Genomic DNA, 6,000 nt, shown 5'->3' with positions numbered 1-6,000 from the left:
TTCCTACACAAATACAAACTTTTGATCTTTTCATTAGAATATTATTTACAACTCGCTTTACCAACTCACTTTACTTTCAGCCAACTTACCATATTCTTTGTTTTGTTTGTGAATACGCACGATGTATGAGTGTAGTTGTTTTGTTACATACTGATATAATGCAAAGCCACAACTTATCTGAGCCTAGGGGGAGGAAGCCATGTGTCAGACCTTACATTGCTTCCTATCCTCTCTTGAGACAGATCATCAGACCCCTTTGTGCAGGAATCTTATGTAACCAATGTAGCTCTTGTTCCAAGTGTTGTGTCTGGCCATCAGAACAAAGGGTGCAATTTGCTAGGGAGAGGAGGAGAGGAAGAGAGAAGAGGGCTTCTCTGGTATCTTCAGATTGCAACACACCTCCAGTGATGCCAAGGTTTCTCTCTGATTTCTTCCTGCCCTCAGCCAAACTGCCTCCTGTTGTTGCCACTCTTAAGGGAACTGTCTCCCCTTCACCGTCTCCTACTGCTTTGTTGGTAGAGAGTCAGTGTGGTGGGCTATGACCCAGTACGACTTGTGTTGGTGGGGGGGGGGTGGAATTCCCCCTCAGGGTAAAGGGGGAGTGCCCCTCTTAACCTGACTTGTCTTGCAAGTGTGGTGGAGCCCTAGGAGCTTGAGGAGTTATGGCCCTCCCTAGACCTCATGTGGGAGCCTTCCTTGGAGGGCTTGATCTCACACTTGATGGCTACGGTCACAATGTCTACCAGATCTAGGACCAATACTACAGTAGTGTTGGTTCCTATGATCCTGCCTCCTGTAGTGTGCCTCTGATTTCCTCCCCTTGGGAAATGTCCTTCTCCACTCCCTTTGAAAAGGTCTGCCGCAACCATCAGAAGAGATCAAAGAGAAAAAGTTGCAGTCTTCTTTCAGTGATAGCAAGGGGAGGAAGAAGTTGTTTCTCCTAGCTGTAAGAAGGCCCATAGGGCTTGTAACTGTCATCTGTCTTCCACAGAGAAGGATAAGGGATCTCTTGTTTGCTCTCCTGATCTGTCTACGGGAACTGGAGCCATTGCACAGGGTTCCACAGACCCCTGTGTCACAGAAGGAACAGGTGCATGGGGATCTGAAGACCCTTATGTCTCCGGCACTGTTTCCAGGAAGTCACCTTCCATGGCAAATAAAGGTCCTTCTACTGCTGCACTGGATTCCATAGGCCTCCGTGACTCTGGTACCAGTCCTTTTTACCACTGCACGGGTTTACACGGACCCCCGTGGCACCAGTACTGGCTTTTGGGAAGTCACTTTCCCTTTCCATAATCCAGAGTAGATTATTTGTGATCAATCCCACCTAATGTTAAAGTTAGCTATATCTCCTCACCAATTCGGCAAGTCTGCATTCAAACAAAAAATCGAATGGCTGCCCGTATGACTGCCTAGTTTACCTGTACTCCACCAGGTGTGTTTCGAATGTTTTAGCTCTTGTCAGAATTCTCCTTGCCGCCATTGCGGTTAGGCAATTGTTGGTATTCTATGAAGTTTGGCTGTTTTACACCAGTTTATGGTATTGTAATTTCATTTTCCTAGGGTATCTTCCACCGGAAGGAAAACCAGTGACATCAGGCTATGAAGGAACAATTTTGGTGTAAGGACGATGTTGAAATTTGAAGTAGATCAACATTCGGTTTGTACCAGTTGCAGGGGTACAGTGTGATCTTGGAACTAGATGTGAAAAATGTAGAGAATTGTTCTGAGAAATTTATGCCTGAATATGTAAGGTATAGGAAAGATGGGAAACTTATAGATTGCGAAGCAGTTAGTTAGGTCACGACTTTAACCTGTCAGCTCTATCCTACTTAGTGTACCTTCATCTGTAGCTATCCATACACAGACTAGGCATTTTGGTAGTGTTAGTATTGACTTCCTTTGTAGCTCCACCTCATACTCCCCATTCAGTTCAGGAAAAGCGTATCTAGAAGTTAGAACATAACATTAAACCTATTTTTAGTTCTAATACAAGTTGAACCGAGTTCATGGTGAGGAATGATCTGAATCCCTCCAAAGTGTGCACTCTTTTTTGTGTTCCCCTGTTAGAAGTAAGGTGTTGGTGCCCTCGTCTGTATGTAGCCCGAGCCTAGGACTACCCTGCTACAGTTGGTAATGTCCTCTGCCAGGGAACTGGGTCGGTTCTCGGGACGATGGGGTTCTGTGCTCTCCAATACCTACTTTGCCCTTTTCACACGGTCTGAATCTCTTTAAACGCATTCATCTAAGGACAGTTTTGGTAAACATTAATCCTCACTCCGTAAGCACATTCTGCAGTTTGAGGTGTAAACATTCATAGGATTAATAATACATGTGTAATATAGGTATATGTAGACAATTTTATTGAGATGATAATGTGTCTGTAGTGAGTTTTACACATTCCAATGTTTTATCGACTCAGTCGACTGTTTATCCAATCTCTCATGTTTAGGTCATTCTAAATTCTCGTCTGCTAGCATATTCCTCTTTCTTTGTAATGCTTGTGTTCGTTCTGTGCCTGCTTTCTCTTTGGTTATCAGCAAATCTCTTATTACTGCCTCGATTAATGATTCTCTCAAGTCTACACTGTCTGTAGTATCTAAGGGTCTCTCCAAGTTATATACTATACTAGCTTCAGAGCTTTCTAATGGCGTGTCGTATAGGAATGCTTTCAAGTATGAAGGTTCGCTTTCGGACAAGGCAGGAGAGTCGTCGTAACTCCTCTCCCACCACTTCCCAATCTTTTTCTTTTATTGCACCTCAATTTCTTTCCCTCGGTTGACTTGTGCAGACGTTGTTGACTTGTGCGGACGTAGTTGACTCGTCCTTAGTCGCTTAAGACTGTCTTCCTTTCATCGAGTCTTGGTGGATACGATACAGCACTCGGCTGCTGTTGCCTCTTATCGACAAGTGTCGCTTTCTGAACCAAGGGTTGCAAAGAAAAAGCAATCCTTTAAGGTCTTTTGTTTACCTCATGTCGGCAGCTGTTTCCTCCTGTCATCCGCTGGTGGAAAAAGAGTTTGAAATGGAGTTGGAGGAACTCGTTCAGTCTGGTCGGTGTTTGTTTCAACATTACACTTTGCTGTATCCTCATTTAGTTGAGGAAAGAGGCAACATAGAGAATATTTCTAAGCGTATTTCGGTGCCCTCTAAATATTGGAGAAGAGAACCAAAGCTTTCTGCTACTAGAGTGGATTTCGTAGCTTTTTTCGTCCTTGGACACACAAATCTCCCTTTAGGTCTGCGTTGGCTTGTGGTCTTGTTTCTTACAAAGTGGCAGAGAGAGAAGACCCCCTCTTGCGATACAAACACTTATTGGCACTTTGACAGTCTTTAGTAGGAGGTACAGTTTCTTTCTCTTTCCTGTGGGGCAACGGAACTTGTGACTAATAGTCATGCAGATGGAGTTTCAGTCTAGCTTATTGAATTGTTAACTTTTACTCAGTAGCTATGTTGTCTTGTCTCTGCGTCAGCTTAGAGAAGTGGAGGCGCCAACCCAGTGAGTTTGTGAAGCCAGCTTTAAAGGTTTGGTGCCAGCAGGAGTTCAGCAAGGAAGAAAGCTAACTTGTTTCTGATGCTGCAGGGTAATGTCCTCATGCTTATGCTCACTCGGTTTTGAAGAAGTGAGAACACTTTCACTTCCTATCTGACCATGCAGCTCGGGTTAAGGCAATAAGGGAGTATCTGTTAGTAGTCTTGTTTTATACCCAGGTTCTGGGATATGGATAGTTGCAACCTCCTGACATGCATGGAGAGACTTGAGACCAGTACCTTACATGGTGGAGACAGTGAAGGGGAGTTGTGATTCTTTTTTGGTTGTCCTCCACTAGTTTAATCTCCCTCTTATAGCTTCCTTTGTCTTCTTCAGCAGAAATCTCTCATAAATCTCTCTGTTTAATAGGAGGTATATAGAGGGAATGATGGTCCAGGCGGTAATTCTCTGGGACGAGTTCCATAAGCAATTGGAGATATTCTTGGACATTTTGAGACTGAATAACAAGAAGTGTCTGCCCACATACTTTTTGGTTTGTTCATGAAACTTACCTGTCAGATACAGTATATATATAGCTGTATTCTCTGAAGTCCGACAGAATTTCAAAATTCGCGGCACACGCAGTGGGCGGCCAGGTGGTAGTACCCATTCCCGCCGCTGGGAGGCGGATATCAGGAACCATTCCCATTTTCTATTCATATTTTTTCCTGTCGCCGGTGCTGTAAACAACTGTTTGCAGTACCTCCGCCTAGGATTTTGAAAACTTCATTAGCCGCTTAAGTATCCTAATTATTCTTTCAATGATTGACTTGGATTTGTGGCTAGGCATACGCTATCATAAATTAATTTAAATTTTTTCATTGCATATGATGTCTGAAGCTAGTTAGCCTAGTTTCAGACTTTGTTGTCTGCATGGGGTAAGCTGAGGCTACCGGAACTTTCGGTAGACACTCGCTTAGTATTTATGACGTTTACATGTTTTCTTTGTTAAAAGGTCAATGTAATTAGTGATTCGTGTACGCATTTTAGAGCGTGTTAGAATCAGGAGGTTTTCCTCCACAGTAAACAGAAGTTAGAAATAATGAACCTTCTAACCTCCTGTAGAATTTATTTTGCCTATCCCTGTGGTATGGCTTACAGGTAGAAGAAGTGTCTGCGGAGAGGATTACATCAAGTAATCTTAGAATCTAAAGTGCTCGCTCTCCAATCAGTGTTGTGAAGTGTAGTGCCCCTTGTGTTGTGGAGGGGGCGTCAGATCGGCCCCATAATGCCTCTAGGCCTGGACCTCTGTCAGACTCCCAGGAAACAGGGAGAGGACATGTCGAAAGCCGCAAGAAGGTTACGGGGGCTCCCCACCGATCTGGCGTCCCTTCGGCAGGACCTGTTGACGCTTCCCAGGCTGCTAAAGATCGGGCACGTGCACGAATCTTGAAGGATTGCTTCTCGTCCTCCGAGGCGTCCTCCCCGCGCAAGGGTTGGAGCTCTCGGAAGGACTCGCGCCCTCTAAGAAACTTTAGAGAAGAGGACGCTTCACGTCCTCTCTCTCGTCAGGAGGGAACGTCAGATCGGCCCATAAACGCCTCTAGGCCTGACCTCTGTTGGACTCCCAGGACACCAGGGAGAGGGCATGTCGAAAGCCGAAGGAGGGTTACGGGGAACCCACATCGATCTGGCGTCCCTTCGGTAGGACCTGTTGACGCTTCCCAGGCTGCCGAAGATCGTGCACGTGCACGAATCTTGAAGGATTGCTTCTCGTCCTCCGAGGCGTCCTCCCCGCGCAAGGGTTGGAGCTCTCGGAAGGACTCGCGCCCTCTAAGAAACTTTAGAGAAGAGGACGCTTCACGTCCTCTCTCTCATCAGGAGGGAACGTCAGATCGGCCCCATAACGCCTCTAGGCCTGGACCTCTGTCGGACTCCCAGGACCAGGGAGAGGGCATGTCGAAAGCCGAAGGAGGGTTACGGGGAACCCACATCGATCTGGCGTCCCTTCGGTAGGACCTGTTGACGCTTCCCAGGCTGCCGAAGATCGTGCACGTGCACGAATCTTGAAGGATTGCTTCTCGTCCTCCGAGGCGTCCTCCCCTCACAGGGGTTGGAGCTCTCGGAAGGACTCACGCCCTCTACAAGAAGCTTTAGAGAAGAGGACGCTTCACGTCCTCTCTCTTGTCGGGAGGGAGCGTCAGATCGGCCCCATAATGTCTCTAGGCCTGGGCCTCTACAGACTCCCAGAACCAGGGAGAGAGCATGTCGAAAGCCGATGGAGGATTAAGGGGACTCCACACTGTTCTGACGAGCCTTCGGCAGTATTTTATATCGATCAGTGTGACAAAGGGCGGCCATCGTCTTGGTCAAGAAATAGAAAATGTCCAGGATAGGTGTGCTTTTAATCTAAACATGCTACGCTCTATCAAGAGGAAGGAACGTCGTTACTCTTGTAGCAGGGATAGTTTTCCTGTTCTTCAAGACGCTCCCCTCCCTCCTCTCCTCATGGCGCTCCGTTTACGTTA

General features: G+C 46.4%; 1 protein-coding gene across 3 annotated transcripts in view; it reads left to right on the top strand.

Annotated features, from left to right (window-relative positions):
- LOC135204759 (gastrula zinc finger protein XlCGF17.1-like) overlaps positions 1-6,000 on the top strand; it is a 67,050-nt gene that overhangs the window by 36,613 nt on the left and 24,437 nt on the right. The window lies entirely within an intron of this gene.

This window comes from Macrobrachium nipponense, chromosome 47 (assembly GCF_015104395.2).
Source record: "Macrobrachium nipponense isolate FS-2020 chromosome 47, ASM1510439v2, whole genome shotgun sequence".
In the NCBI taxonomy this organism is placed as follows: Eukaryota; Metazoa; Arthropoda; class Malacostraca; order Decapoda; family Palaemonidae; genus Macrobrachium; species Macrobrachium nipponense.
Note: the sequence above shows the minus strand (reverse complement) of the source record. Positions and strands in the feature narration are given on the sequence as shown.